The sequence below is a fragment of the Cavia porcellus genome, unplaced genomic scaffold (assembly GCF_034190915.1).
Source record: "Cavia porcellus strain 051 isolate PalLab524CR breed Dunkin Hartley unplaced genomic scaffold, mCavPor4.1 scaffold_4, whole genome shotgun sequence".
NCBI lineage: Eukaryota > Metazoa > Chordata > Mammalia > Rodentia > Caviidae > Cavia > Cavia porcellus.
Genome location: NW_026947487.1, coordinates 45711650 through 45728142, shown reverse-complemented (window position 1 = coordinate 45728142; position 16493 = coordinate 45711650). Strand labels below are relative to the sequence as shown.

Below are 16493 nucleotides of genomic sequence, written 5' to 3'. Positions count from 1 at the left end.
TCACTAGATTATGTTCAAATTATCAGCTGAAGCATCTATTTCCCTTACCAGTCAATTGGAAAAGGGAAGCAGTAACTTCATGGGAGAGAACATTCCAACATTAGTTTAACCAAGAAATCTAAGTACTAGGAATAGAACAAAGAGAAACATGTGCCTCCTAACAGGAAGCACTGAGGACACAACAGTGCTTCTGTTGCATTCCAACCCAAAATGTACAACCAGTTGATTACAAGGAAACACCACTCATATGATGGGACTTCTTTTTTATTTTTGGTCCCAGGGGTTGAACTCACAACCTCACGCTTGCCAGGCTGGTTGCTTACGTTGCTGAGCTAAATCTCTTGCAGGATTTCTGATAAAATAATGGCTTGTTATTAGAAATGTCAAAATCACAAAGACAAAGATAGAATGGTTCCAGATTAAAGGAGACAGAAGGCAATGAAAACTGAACACAGTGTGTGACTCTGAAGTAGGGCCAACCAGAAAAGGGCATTTTGTTTTTTCTGCTAAAAAAGTCAATAGTTTTATAGTAGGAAAACTGACAAAATTTAAAAGGTTTGTAGATTAGATAACAGGACTGTATCAATATTGTTAATTTCCAGGTTTTGGTAACAGTACTGTTCTGCGTATATATAAAGGAATACTGTTGTCTTATGTTGATGAAACACACACTAATGTATTATTAGCAACTTGGTAAAATGATTCAGAAGAAAACAATTATATGTAAATGTTGGGGAAAGAAAGAGAGGGAATAAAGCCACATTTAGGGGTTCTGAGTGAAACTGAATAATGGTCCTACTGTTTTTGCAACTTTTCCAGTTAACTCTAAAATTATTTCAAAGTAATTTAAAAATGTTAAAGAAACCTAAAGAAGATTTTTCTTTTAGATAAGAGAAATAAATGTAATATCAAAAGTGTATATGCTATGTTCAGGGTAGCTGAGAAAATCCACAGTAATTACTTTTAAAGTGAAATCAGAGATTACAAGGAGTGCTAATTGGAAGTTGGCACAGCGCCAGGTCACTGACATTATCTCTCCCAAATTAACCCAACAAACTGGACAGCAGAGCAATAAAAGATATTTTCTCTACTGTGAAGTCATAAATGAGAAGCACTCCACGTAATACTGAGCAATCCACCTGATCTACAAATAAAGACTTTTCTCACAGTCTTTATAAATTATGAGAACCCATCTTTGCCTTAAAGACAATTAGCAAAAATATCAGAGATAATATGTAGCACTACAATTGATAGCCCACTGACAAAACCTGGTATCTTTTCCATGTTGCTGGCCACTTCAGAGAGCTGACCTTTTCTATGACCAGTATAAATGAACTGCACTAGCTAAATAATTGATGTGAAGCTGAATGAGACTGTCTCCGGCATCAGCAAGCATACAATCACATTTGGGGACATGCACATGCAGAGAAATCATGGAACCAGGTGTACACGTGGGGTCTACTGTGAGGACTGCCTGGAATAACAGAAAGCTCCCTGAAGGGCCTCTGTGTGGGAGAAGGAAGAGATTTCTAGTGCCTTGCCACTTACAAGAATGCAGATTTCTAGGGAGATGATTTTTTTCAGGTGCAGGGGACTGAACACATGCTAGGTAAGTACTCTGCCACTGAGCTACACCCTGGCCCAGGGAGGCAATTGCGTTTTTTTTTTTTTTTTTTGGTCTTTTTCCTTATCGGTTCCGGGGTTCAAACTCACGACTGCCTGCTTGCAAGGCAGGCACTTATGCCGCTGAGCTAAATCTCCAGCCCCCAAGGGAGGCAATTTCTAATCAAGTTCTCAACAACAGAATGTGTATCTGTGAATTAGGAAGCTAGTAAGCTTTTTATCACTCAGGTATATCTAAGATACCCTCGCCAAGTATTACAAAGATGTAAGATTCTTACATTATCTCGGTTCCATTTAGAAACTCTAAGCCCAGGATTCTCAGTGGCACCATGGCAGCTTTTAATTTGAGACTGGGTACTCAGGTTGGAATCAAACTTGCAATCCTCCTATCTTATCCTCCCAAATGCTGTAGCTACCAATACACACCACTGTAGAGAATCCCCAAATGTGGCTTTATTCTCTTTCTTTCCCCAACATTTACATATAATTGTTTTCTTCTGAATCATTTTAGTAAGTTGTTAATAATACATTGGTGTGTATTTCCTCAACATAAGACAACAACATTCCTTTATATACCCGAAGAACAGTACTGTTACCACCATGCCTGACCGGACAGGTTTCTTCAAACACAAAGATAGGATAAGTGTTCATTGCAGTGCCATCCTGCCCTTGCTATGATGGTTAGAAGCAACTCAGTCTTCTCCCCACTATGTGCCATAGTATCCCCCCAGTGTTGATAACCAAAAAGGTCTTCAGACATTGCCAGATATCTCTTGGGGAGGCAAAATGTCTCTACTGAGAATCTTCTTTTTTTTTTGTCTTTTTCATTTTTATCGGTACCAGGGATCGAACTCATGACTGCCTGCTTACAAGGCAGGCGCTTATGCCGCTGAGCTAAATCCCCAGCCCCTACTGAGAATCTTCTAATACTGATTTTCTCTAACTCGATGTGTTGAGCAAGTGAAGTACTATAGCATTTCAGAGGAAGGGGCTATGGCTGCTAGAAGGAGAAGGATATGTAATAAATCTTGGGGTAAAATAAATCTGAAAAGAGTAGAGGTACAGCTCAGTGGCAGGGTGCTTGCTTACCACTTGGATGCATGCACAAGTCCCTGGGTTTGATTCCTATCAACAGTAGAAGGCAGGAAAAAGGATAGAAGAAACTGAGTTTTCTAGAAGTAGACGTTGTACAAGTCAAGATGTGGAAATAAAGGGGCTGAGGATTTAGCTCAGTGGCATAAGCGCCTGCCTTGCAAGCAGGCAGTCATGAGTTCGATCCCTGGTACCGATAAAAAGGAAAAAGACAAAAAAAAAAAAAAAAAAAGATGTGGAAATAGGAAACACTTAGGATCACAGGAAGCCAGCTGACCAAGCAGAAGGGTTTACCAGGAGCTAAGGCTGGAAGTCTTTACCATGTTGTAATGTGTTGAAGGAATTTCAAATCTGAAGTCAAGATTACCTACCCTAGAAGTTTAGCTCATCTATGTCATAGGGAAGTTAATGTCAAATGTAGCCCTTATAATGTTCTGTGAAAATGATGGGGTACTAGAAAATCAGGAAATATACCATCATCTATTACTTTATTTAAAATATCCCTGTCTTAAGGGATAACTCTTTATTTAGAAACAGGATCTCACTACATTAGTACCTTGGTTCACAAACGTAATTCTCTTCACAATTCTGGTTGCAACCAAACAGCTGGTTCTAGACTGGTCTTGAACTAACTATATAGCCCAGGTTGACCTCAAAGTTGAAGCTATCCCCCTGATTTAGTATCCTGAGAGCTGGGATTACAGATGTGTACCACCATATCTGCCTTACTCTTTTTTCTTTCTTAAAAAATTTTTTTAAAAGCCAGTGTCTCATATATTCCAGGCTGGCTTCCAAGAGATGACTTCTTAAATGTGTGCTTTCTTTCATGCTGTCTACTATGAATGCCACAGGTCTGTCTCCAATTATGCAGGCATACTTTAAAGGGAAGCTGAAAGCAGGCACACTGGAGAGCATGGCAGCATCTACTGATATGTATCATGTCATGGGAAAGATGACGAAGTGTCAACATTTGCTCTATTTGCTATATTCAAGCAACACTCAGGGGCCATGAAGAGTGGAAGTTGCAAGTGTGAGGATGACCAATGCTGCAGCGGCCTCGATTTTGTTTGGTTCTACATTATCCCAACTTAAGCCATAAAAAGGATGACTCATAAAAAGGATGAGTGGAGATTTGAGAAAACTGGAGTAGGGGTGGGGCACAGTTCGATTTAGGTCTCAGGTGTCCCTCAGAACCCAGCTGCCTTCAAGAGCATTAGTTCTCCTTTCAGTGTGGGGTTAGACATGCACAGAGGGCTCACCAGCAGAGGGTGTGCTGGAACCATGGGGGTTGGGAAAGGGATACAACACTGGCCAGCAGGGTAGCTGAGCCGGCTGCTCATATCTGGTGTGCAGCCAACAGGCCTCTGAAGGTCTGGGAACACTGGGTGAGTCTGCCTGGTCAGAAGTTTCAGGGGTGTTAGCGGCATGCAGTTGACCCTGGGGGATGGCAAGCACCTTCTGGTTCTGCTTTCTCCATGGTGCTGCTCAGCTCAGTGGCAGTCCAAGCAGGAAACTCCTGGATTTTTGTAAGGCATACCCAACCGCTTCCTCTCCAAGTAAATGAAGCTTTTCTAAAACATTCTTCTTCTGCATTCCACACATGTCTGCAATGGGACCTCCAGTTGACCTTGGCCCAGGTTCTCCAGGGGTTGCAACTTAGCATCACCATCAGAGCCATCTAATGAGCCCACTTTATCTCTCAGGGAGAATCAGAGGCCACTGCAGTCTTCTCCTTCTAGACATGTTGCTTAAAATATTTTTATTTTAAAAATAGGGGAAAAGAGCCCCAAATATTTACATTTGGGGAGATTTAAAATAACAGTATTACAAATGCAAACGAGCTTGCATAAACAGAGAGCTTTCAATCCGTGGCCTCCTGTGGAGCAGCTACTAAACTGCAGCACCTTCTGCCAAGCAACTACATTAAGTGGAGGCACTTTCTCCAGGGCTAAAAAAAGTTATTAAGAGTGTGAGCTCTGGCTGTTATTTTTCAATTGAGTTAACCTTCATCCCAAGGGCAGCATTTTGCAGCTGTTCATTGTGCATCAGTACTTTCTTTCTTTTTTTTTTTTTTTTTAATCGGTACCGGGGATCAAACTCGGGAACTCGTGCTTGCAAGGTAGGCGCTTATGCCACTGGGCTAAATCCCCAGACCCAGTACTTTCTTTTCATTCATTCCTTTTTTCTCCTTCTTTTTTTGATAAATTATCCTTTTCTTTTTTGCCTATAACTAGGGGCATAAGAACAAAGTTTGGGCTGCTTCTTGCTATTCTGAATAGCTGTTTGCTTTTAAAAAATTTGAAAATGAAAATAGCAAAGTCACGTGATGTTCTTTCAAATTAGTTACAAAAAGAATCAAAGATGCACATGGCAGCAATATCATTTCTCCCCTTGAAAACATTTCCTTTCAAACAGTGTTATGCTCATTGTTCAGTTTCATAATACATTTAATTCCCTTAGAATTAACAGTACAGTCATGCGTCACATTAAGTTGTCTATCTCAATGATAAACTGCATACTGGACAGTGGTCCCACAAGATCACACCACCTATGACATTACAGTTGTCTTAATTTGATTAAGTACACTCTATAATGTTTGCACAATGAAATCACCGAAGTGTCCATTTCTCAGAACATGTACCTATCATTAAACAATGTATGTATGTAGGTCAGTATTTTCTTTTCAAAACTGTATGATAGGGCCAGGGATTTAGCTCAGTGGCACAAGTGCCTGCCTGGCAAACGCAAGGTCATGAGTTTCATTCCAGTAACAACAACATTAAAAAAAAAAAAAAACCCACCAAAAAACTATGGTACAAGACGAGTGTAGAGGCACATGCCATAATCCCAGCACTCAGGAGGCTGAAGCAGAAGGATCACTGGATCATTAAGAATGAGACCAGGCCGGAAGAACATGGCGGATAGATAGCAGCAGCTACGGAGGCTCTCTGAGATACCCCGCTTAGAATCCAGAAATGCTGTGGTACAAGGAGTCCTAAGCAAGGGGAAATACACCCTGCCGACCCAGGAATGAACTAACCTAAGAGAAACCAACTGGAAATCCAATCCTGGTGCTATAACAGGAACAGATAAAATCTCAGCGCAGAAGCTAGAACCCGTGCCTCTGGAAGCCACAATTTGAATTTTCTGCTGCTGCTGCTGTGTCCAAATCTTCAGGGCAGAGAGAGAGACGTGTGAAAGTTCTGAGAGCAGGAATCTGCTATCGGAGTTGAGAGCTGGACTAGCAGGGAGCCTTACATTGACTTGCAGAGAGTGAGTAGAACGGGGACCCTTTCATAGAGTAGGAGGCTCCAGCAAAGGACATACTGGGACCGGGCAGACTTGCCGGAACAGAGCGCTATAGTGACTTCAGTCACATATTCCCCTCTCAAGTGGGATTGGTGGGGAATGCCTGGCCTGGGTGACTCAGCTGACTAAGACCCAGTAGGCTAGCCCAAACCAGGACCCAGCGCCTGGAGGTGCACCCTAGTGGTGAAGCCTTCAGTAGGGTGACCTGGAGGGGTGGGCCCAGCAGAGGCTGCCCAGGTCTGTGTCTCCTTATTATACTGCAGTGGGTGGGAACACCTAGACGGCACAATTCAAACAAACTGTAACCGAAAAAAAGAAAAAAAAATTAGGCCTCCTACATTTGCTTGTATGGAAGGAACAAAAAGTATGGGAAGAGGAAGCAACAAGAAAGGGTCCTCAATCCCCAATCCTGAGAACACTGATCCAGAAAAGGGAAAGGCAAAGGAAGACAGAAAACATGCAACATCAGACACAGCACCAATAGACATAAAGCGATAACTCCAGAGCCTCATAGACGAGTTCAAAAGTGAAGTATTTAACGAAATAAAGCAAGATATAAGTAGAACAGAGAAATGCTAAGCACTGCCCAAGAAAAAAAAGATGGTGGAATGGAAGAACAGAAAAAAAGGGGAGAATTGTTTGATGGAGAAAATAGAGAAAACATAGAATACGTGAAGCAGGTTCAAAGAGATTATCAGGAAACTAAAATCTCTATTGAAAGCTGGCATAACAGCTTGAAAGAAACTAAGGATAGTTATCTGAATTGGAGGGCAGACTTGTAATATGGGAGCATGAAATGAAAAACTTCTTAAAAATAACAAGAAAACAAACAGCAATAATACAAAGGCTAGAAGATGATAAGAGGATCTATAACTTAAGAATTAAGAACATAAAAGAAGAAGTAGGGATACAAACAAATGGACTACAAAAGCTATTCACAGAAATAATCCAAGAGAATTTCCCTAATTTAGCAAAAGGTAAAGATACTCAGATGTATGAGGTGTAAAGGACCCCAGCCAACTACCACCCAAACAGAGCTATACCCAGGCATATAATAATCAAAATTCCAGAAATCCAATATAAGAACAGAATACTAAAAGCCGTCAGAGACAAGAAACAGATCACTTACAAGGAAACACCCATCAGAATTACAGCAGACTTCTCGGCACAAACCATCAAATCACGAAGAGCGGGGGGAAATAATTCAAGCTTTGAAAGACAACAACCTCCAGCCAAGATTGATATATCCTGCACAACAGTCCCTAGAAATTGATGGAAAAACAAGGTGCTCCCAGGATAAAGAGGAACGAGGGGAATTTGCAACCACCAACTCAACTCTACAGAGAATACTGCAGGATATCCTAAAAAAGGAAAATACCAAGACTTCAGAAACAGTGGCAGAGAGGCCACAATGAATGGAGCAGAAAGTGAAATGAAGAAGACAAGCTGACAACTAAGGACAGAAAAAGAGCTCAACAGAAATCAGGCAGAGAAGACTGGATGGTAGGAATAGCTATTCTGGAGAAAACAAGATATCATAATAGCTAGCTAGTGCTGATTTAGTATATCATCTTGCTTTGAAGTCCCACCAAGCTTTTATTCTTCTGTCTTCATCGGTCTTAACAGTTGTATCTTATTGGATTTTATTATATGTGATCATATAAACAAAAACTTTTATAGACAAGGAGATTATACAGAAACCATTGTTCATTTTCTGATAGTTGGTTCTAAATACCCTGTAATACTGTCATGCTCTTGAGTGGCTTTACATTGTCTTGATATGTTTGGTGCTACAGTATACGAAGTTACACTCAAAGATTTCAAGGAAAGAGACATTATGGTAACTACTTTTATGTCAGGATGTCTTGTGGTGAAACACTATTTTGCTTAAATGGTTATGTTTTGACCTGCACTGTTTTGTTGTTATGCCCTCTTTTATCTCAGTCTCTCTTTTTTTAAATTAATTACTTTTTAATTTTTCTTTTTAATTAAGGGAAAAATAAAAAAATAGCAGGATACACTATAGTAACCCACTTTGATTTCCTATTAACTTGATTTGAAACCCTGTATAGCCCTCACCATCTTGTTTTGACTGATATTCCTCTATTAAGTTCGAAAGTATAGGCAACAACTGCAAAGACAATAAGATTCATTATGACACCCATTCTGGTTGACTATTATCTTCTTTTAAAGCCCTGTAATGTCTCCAATTTTGATTTTATTCTTTACTGTTTTGTTCAATTTTATTATAACTGATGATATAGGCAATTCTTTTTAAGATAGCAAGAGGCAGTATGGTAACCATTGTTGATCACCTAGTATTTTGTTTTTACATTATCTATTATGTTCATCCTTCTGATTTGACTGACTGTGTTCTGTTATGTCACATTTGGTTTTACTCTCTTCAAAAAAAAGTAATAAGAACTGTGGGAGTAATAAAACCCAAAATGTGTAATTGTCATTGTACAAAAGAAAGGAAAAGAAAGTGCTCTAAAGAATATAACCACATATATATTTAAGTGTATAAGATAGATAACCATATTACTGAGTTTTGTTGGATCATTGAACAAAACTGTTTCCAGTCTCACTGTTTGAAAGTCCACTTTACATGCTTTAATTTTGTAACTTGAACAGCTATTTCTAAGATAACAATATGTAATCTATTAAGTAGTGATTTCCTATTGTTTATTTTTTCTGAAATTCTGTATAACTTGTACCCTACTTCTGTTTTTTTTCTTTTTCTCCATAATAATAAAAAAAAATCAAGAATGAGACCAGCCTGGGCTACAAGGTGAGCTCGAGACCAGCCTGAACTGCATAGCAAGACTCTGTCTCAAAAAAAAAAAAGACACACACACACACACACACACACACACACGCTGTATGGTACAGACACACAAAAGAGATCAATCACAAGAGTGACCATGTCACCAAATGCTTGCCACCAAATATTGACCAGTGGTCTTTAATGCAGGGTTTAGTGATCAGTAGTATAGACATCAGCTTGGAACTTACTAAAAATTCAAACTTTCGGGTCCCATCCCATATCTACTGAGTCAAGAATTCTGAGACCTTGTAAACTGTACAGCTATGTCTGAGGCATACTCAAATTTTTAGTAAGAGAGCTCTGGATCCTGACAATCTGGACTTGGTCATTCGAAACCGTTTATAGAGAGCTTTTAGAGCCTCACTTTCTTCACACTATAAAACTAAGATGATGACAGTCATCTACAGCATAGGACTGTTTCCCGAAGTACCTTAGTTAATGCACATAAAATGTTAGCAGGGGCTAGGAGTGTTGCTTAGAGTAGACTGCTTTCACCTAGTGTGCCTGGCCCTGGGTTCCACCCCCAGCACCACAAAATAAATTTTTACAAATTAAATAATATGTTGGTAGTGGTTTCCAGGGCTGACACTGGGAGTGGGGAGTGATTGCAACTCAGAAAGGAGCTTCTGGGTTAGAAAAGGAAATGCTCATGGAAGCATCCTCAAGCTACAATGCAATGGCTGCTCAAGTCACTGGGTATAACTGGAAAACATACCTCTATAATATTGTAAAAATAATGTACAGTGTTTGGAAGAGCACTCAGTTCACAAATAATTGATTCTTGCCTCTTAAGACAACTAATAAGATTTATCAGACTGTACATGTTGTCCTAAAAAAAAAAAAAAAACTAATTTCACTCTCCAATATAGCAGTCTTGCCCTGCCTCGATGTCTTGAGCATGATCTATTCTGTAACACGTTATTCAGAAGGTAAAGTAAGCCTATGGCAACCATCCTGGGATGAACATTTTACAGATGGAAAACTGACATTTTACAGAGTAAGTGATGTATCAATAGCAAGTGGAAATAAAATTAATGCATTTATATCACTCCATTGATAATGCTTTCCTTTTTAAAATGCTGAATGTCTATACTGTATTTGCTCTAACTTCTAATAGCAGGATTCATTATTTCTATCTCTACTTCAACAGGTAGTAAGACTATACACTGATGTTGACTGGGATGCAAGCAAGAAAAGCAATGCAGAACCAAATACAGAAAAGAGTTGGCTATGAACAGAACCCTAGAGAATCATCACATTTCAGTGCTCGACCTATAGACATACAGACAGCTAATAATGTTTGTTGGGGCTAGAGGTAGGCTCAGTGGTAAAGCACTTGCATGTGGCCTCCTGGGTTTCGTCCTCAGTTCTAAACATATACATGCATGCATGTGTATGCACACATCACATACGAAAAACTCTGGACTACAAGTAACTTGTTCCATGAGTGTTGCACAAGACAAGCAAATATTTCTAATAATTTTAACTTGATAAATAAGCGATGTCTTACAATACAAGCAGTATGTGAGGCTGAATGTTACATGATCATAGCTGAGCCATCAGTTCTTCTCACTCTCCTTCCCTCCCTCCCCAACCCTCTGTGTGGGATTATGGGTGATCATCATCCAACAGCAAGAGGTTATGGAGGAGACCTCACTTGTAGAGGAAGAGAAAAAGGCAGAGGATTTCAAATAAGATTAGGGAGATGTGTAAAATGTGAGAAACAATGCAAAATTCTGTAGAAAAGCACTAGCCAAATAAGACTGTAGCAGCACGAACAATGAATCTGTTTAATGACAATCCCAATGTCATACTTCTGCAGAATCTTCAAATGGAGGTAAAAGCAAGTGTCACTAGATAAGTTCCTTGTTAAAGCTGCACAAAGAAGGGGCTGGGGATTTAGCTCAGTGGCATAAGCGCCTGCTTGCAAGCAGGCAGTCATAAGTTCGATCCCTGGTACTGATAAAAACGAAAAAGAAGAAGAAGAAAAAAAAAAGCTGCACAAAGAGAAAAACATTCCATTGAGTCAATAGCAGTAATTCCATTAGTGACAGCGAAAATCATCCTACACAATAACCTTTCTTTCTCTTGTCTGCTTCATACTGGCCATGAAGGTTTTCAAAGATAAGTGTATATGAATTTATTTTTCTTTATATTTTGTATCTTCTTTATTATTTTGCAATATATCACAGTAATGTATATATATATTACTTTTTTGTAACATATCACTATATATATAATATATATACATATATAGTTGTTGTTATTTTTTGTTTTGTGAGACAGGATCTCGCTATGCAGTTCAGGCTGGCCTTGAGCTCACTTTGTAGCCCAGGCTGGTCTCAAACTCACAACGATACTCCTGCCTCAGCCTCCTGAGTGCTAAGATTACAGGCATGTGCCACCAACCTGGCTCATGACCTCAAATTTTTGAACCTTCTGCCTCAGTCTCACAAACGCTGGGACAATAGGTATTTATCATTTGGACTAGCTAAAGTTAATATATTTTTTAAAATTTTATTTAAAGAAAGCCTAAACAAAACAGAAAATAGGTAGAAATAGTACACACATTCAGAGAAAAAAATAAACAGTAAGAAATCACTAGTTGATGTTTACATATTGTCGTTTTACAAATAGTTGTTCAAGATACAAAAATGGAACATGTAAAGTGGGAATTCAAACAGTAAAACTGCAAACAGTTCTGTTCAACTGTCCAACAAAAACTTAGTTAAATGGTTGTCAATCCTATACACTTAAAACGTACATGCAGTTATCCATAGCTTCATTTATGTTTAGATTATACAAACTAAAGCAGGTTAAAATCATTCTGAACAAAGAATAATAGTATTGCTAGATTTCACATCATGACACTCTGTGATCAGCATTGGGCACTGTAGTGTCTTTTTTTTTGTTAATTTAATTTATTATTATTATTTTTTTAATCGGTACCAGAAACCAAACTCATGACTACCTGCTTGCAAGGCAGGCACTTATGCCGCTGAGCTAAATCCCCAGCCCCTGTTAATTTAATTTAAATAAAGACTAAACAAAACAGAAAATGGGTAGAGATAATACATAATTTCAAAGAAAAAATAAATAATAAGAAATCACTAGTTGATGATTACAGATTGTCTTCTTACAAATAGTTATTCAAGATACTAAAGTGGAGCATATAAAGTGGGGATTCAAACAGTGAGAGTGCAACCAGTTCTGTTCAGCTATCCAACAAAACTTAGAAGTATGGTTATCAATCCTATACACTTAAACATACATGTAGTTATATATATTCTCAATTATATTGAGATTGAACAAACCCAAGCAGGCTAATATTACTCTGAACAAAGAATAATACTATTGCTGGGTTTCACATTATGACATTCCAGGATCAGCACTGGGTATTTTAGTGTCTCTTTTTCTTCAGAGTATCTGTTCATTTCATTATGTGTCATAAGATCAGTTCTCATAAACTGTTTATAGATTCTACACAGGCATGAGTTTTAACATGTATTTCTATCCTTTCTATATTACAGGGAGAAACAAAACAAAGCAAGACAAAACAAAACATATTCCTATAAATGAATGAAATGAAAAAAACATATAAGACCATTGTACAAAGAGTTCTACCATGGTTCCTGTGTTGTCTCTTGTTATCTCCAATAGAATTGGCTATACCATCAGACACAGTATAATTGAATATATCAGTACATAACAGTATTAATAAAAACACAACTTTGTATATAGTATAGAACTTCAAAAACCAGCAGCAGTTATCAAACCAGAATGTATATCATAGTGAGTCTTGTCATCTTCAGTGTAGTTGCCTCTACTCTCAGACTTGATATTATCAATCATATCAGTTTTGAATAAAATCTTCTCTGCCTCATTTCTGTTATGCTCTTTTTTTGTCATCAGTTGTCTGCTTATCTTATGCATTCTGTTTTCTGTTCCATTCATTGAGGCCTCTCTGCCACTGTTCCTGGAATCCTAGTACTTTTCTCTCTCTAGAATACCCTCCAGTATTCTCTGTAGAGTTGGATTGGTGGTTGTGAATTTCCCAAGTTCCTCTTTGTCTTGGAAGCATCTTGTTTCTCCATTAATTTCTAGAGACAGTTTAGCAGGGTATATCAATCTGGGATGGAGGTTAATTACTTTCAGGCCTTCAAATATTTTGCTCCAGGCTCTTCTTGACTTGTTGGTTTGTGTCGAGAAGTCTGCTGTGATTCTGATGGGCCTTCCTTTATAGGTGATCTGTTTCTTGTCTCTAACAGCTTTTAATATTCTGTTCTTATATTGAATTTCTGGGATCTTGATTATTAAATGCCTGGATGTATCTCTGTTTTGGTTGTAGGTGGCTGGAGTTCTGTATGCCTCATATATCAGAATATCATTTTCTTTTCCTATGTTTGGGAAGTTTTCCTTAATTATTTCTGTGAATAACCTTTGTAGTTCCTTGTTTGTACCCCAGCTTCTTCATTCACATTCTTTATTCTCAAGTTATAGATCCTTTTGTCGTCTTCTAGTCTTTGTATTGTTACTGCTTGTTTCCTTGTTTTTTAAAAAAATTTTCCCTTTCATAATCCCACATTGCAAAACTGTCCTCCAGTTTGGATAATCTATCCTTAGTTTCTTTCAAACTGATTTGCCATCTTTCCATAGAGTTTTTAATTTCCTGGTAATCTCTTTGAATCTGCTTCATGTATTCTATATTTTTTTATATTCTTCATCAAATGGTTCTCTCCTTTGTTTGCATTCCTCCCTTCTTCCATCTGTGTTTGCTTGAGGGGTGCTTAGTATCTCTTTTATTAATCTTCTTATATTAAAGTTAATATATTTTTGTTGTTGTTGTTTTTTTTTTTTTTTGGTCTTTTTTGTTTTTATCGGTACCAGGGATTGAACTCACGACTGCCTGCTTGCAAGGCAGGCGCTTATACCGCTGAGCTAAATCCCCAGCCCCAAAAGTTAATATATTTTTAAAATATCTATGTATTTGAAACATTTGGGTCAGGGTGTAGGGGGGGTACCTTTTAAAATGTATTATGTAATTCCTACTTCTACACATATAATATATGATTTAACTTACTCTAGTTAAGAAGGTCACCTATTACTGTTCTTCCTATAGGATTAAAGTGTTCCTTTTGGGGAGAGAGGGGAATCATTTTTCAAGTCAGTGTCATTTTGGCTATCATTTTTTGTTTTTAATACTCTCTATCACCTAATTCTCATTTCAGGGTCCCATGATAGTACAGCCTATGGTATTTAAGACCAATATCCATCCACCAGAAGAATACAAGAATTCCATGGTCAAAATCAGTCAGAGAATTACTGCATTTCATATTTCCTCTTGGAAATTCAAAAGAAACATAATAGTAAAAAAAAATTTAATCTAGCATTTCCCATACTTATGTGAAACACAACATTTCTATTTAAGTATTCCTATTAACACTGCTTGGCATGTCCTACATACATGTGTGTGTTCACACACACACACACACACACACACACACCAGCACACCTAATTGAAATTCTTACAAATTTATATAGTCAGTAAACTTAAAGTCATATACTTGGTGACAATCATTTCAGTAACTCTAAATTTTTCCTAGTTATTCTGGATTTAAAAATATATATATAGCAAGGTATTGCCAGATTAAAAAAACAAACAAACCCTGAAGTATGGTTTTCTCCTTTTATTAACTTAGTAATAATTATTTCTTACCTTCATTGTCAAACTCATATTCATTCCCCTAATCTCCTCTGCTACAAAGATGAGAGTAACACTGCTGAAGCCTCTTACTTTCACTGTTCTCTTCCACAATATTTTTCATTTCAGCTTTTAATTAGCACAACTCCTTTACTTTGATGTTTTTTAAAATATGTTGCTACATATTATATTTTTAAAACATATATACATATATCTGCTCATTTTGCAAAAACTATATTATGTATCGGTTCATTTTGAAAAAGTCAAGATGCTAACACAAGAGCAAGTTCAGCAATTATTGGTATTTCTGGATTCAACTTTCTAAAAAAAAAAAAATATATATATATATATATATATTGCAAGGAGACAAGATCTCTTGAAATCATGGCAGTCCTCCTGCCTTGGCCTCCCTTGTGCTGGGATCACAGGTGTGCACCACTAAGACACTGCTTTGTTTTAAAAATATAGGCTAGCTGTGGTGGGACATGCCTGTAACCCTAGCACTTGGGAGGCCAAGGCAGGAGGATCCCAGTGGAGGTTGAGGCCTGCCTGAATTACACAGTGAGACTCTGTCTCAAAAAAACAAACCAAAAAAAGTATCCTATACATATCGTTATAATCCTAGTTTTTTCATGTCACAAAATGATGCCTATTGTATCTTTCCAGGGTAATAAATACTGATTTAATCATAATCTTAATGGTTGCACATAAATATTATCATACAGAATACCATGTTTTTTTTTTTTTTTTTAAACAAGATCTTATTGGATAGTCCATGCTAGCCTTGAACTTGATTCTCCTGTTTCAGCTTCCCAAGTGTTGGAATTATAGGTATGCACCTCACCATAATTTTTAAAATCACATCCCTATAGATGGGCAGTCAGTTTCTAATTACTTGTGAGTTACTGTAGTGAAATGCCACCGACATAGTATCTTTGGGAACTTATCCCACTTATCTTTGGGAGCTTGCTCCCATCGTGGACTTTAGGCCCGGTACTTTTCCTGTTGAAGTCCTCCTAGGCAGCAAAACACACCGCACTCTATTAAGTCCCACCTTCTATCTCTGGGGTTCGCTGACTGAACTGTGGTACAGCAACCAGACTGCTCAGTGATCTGCCAAACACTAGTGAGACAAGATGGAGTGGGCCAGTCAGGCTCCTCTCTCAAGAATGACAGAGAATGAGGCTGTTGGCAGAGAGAGAGACAGACAGCAGGTTTAGAGACTGGCCCTCAAGGCTGTGATGGGATGAGCAGAGATCTACTGCGGGCAGGAATTGAAGATACAGAGGAAGCTGAAGCTGTGCAGGGAAAGACAGACTCAGGCAGCTTTAATCCCCAGAGAGGCCTGCATTAAACCCTGGTTCCATGACCAATGTACGTGATCCAGGGAAAAAACTGTCAGTCTCTGAGGTTTACCTCATTGAAGAGGATTCAGCAAGAAACTCCAAAGGGTCTCACACACAGTGAGTCCCCTGATAAATATAACTACAGTCACATAGTGATGACCTGAGCTATCTCAGGGTCAGAGAAACTCCACTTCGCACTTTCCTGAAGCAGGAAGGATGGGCCTTTCTTTCCTAATGGACTTAGGATATATATCTTGGGAGTAAGTTTAGGAAACCTGAATGAACCTCTTGTAAGTAAAAGAACATAACTGAAACATTTCCTCTGGCAGAATTCCTACAGCTGGGAGTGCCCACAGAAGAGTGTAACTTCAGAGAAACTCCTCTCACAGTGTATCCATTCTGAGTGCAGGTGCTGTCAGTCCCCCTGAAGGCACTGACTCATGCAGCCTCTGAACTCTGGCAAGCTCCGTGCACAAATGCTGATTTCTAAGTGGCTGTGAGAATATGGTTGTGGTAGCTGTATTCAAGTTCAGGATGTGTCTAACAGACTAGAAGCCTACAGAGAACACTCTTCACCACAGCACTCCCCTTTTCC

At 38.4% G+C, this 16493-nt stretch overlaps 1 protein-coding gene across 5 annotated transcripts in view; it reads right to left on the bottom strand.

Annotated features, from left to right (window-relative positions):
* Pcca (propionyl-CoA carboxylase subunit alpha) overlaps positions 1–16493 on the bottom strand; it is a 402547-nt gene that overhangs the window by 41617 nt on the left and 344437 nt on the right. The window lies entirely within an intron of this gene.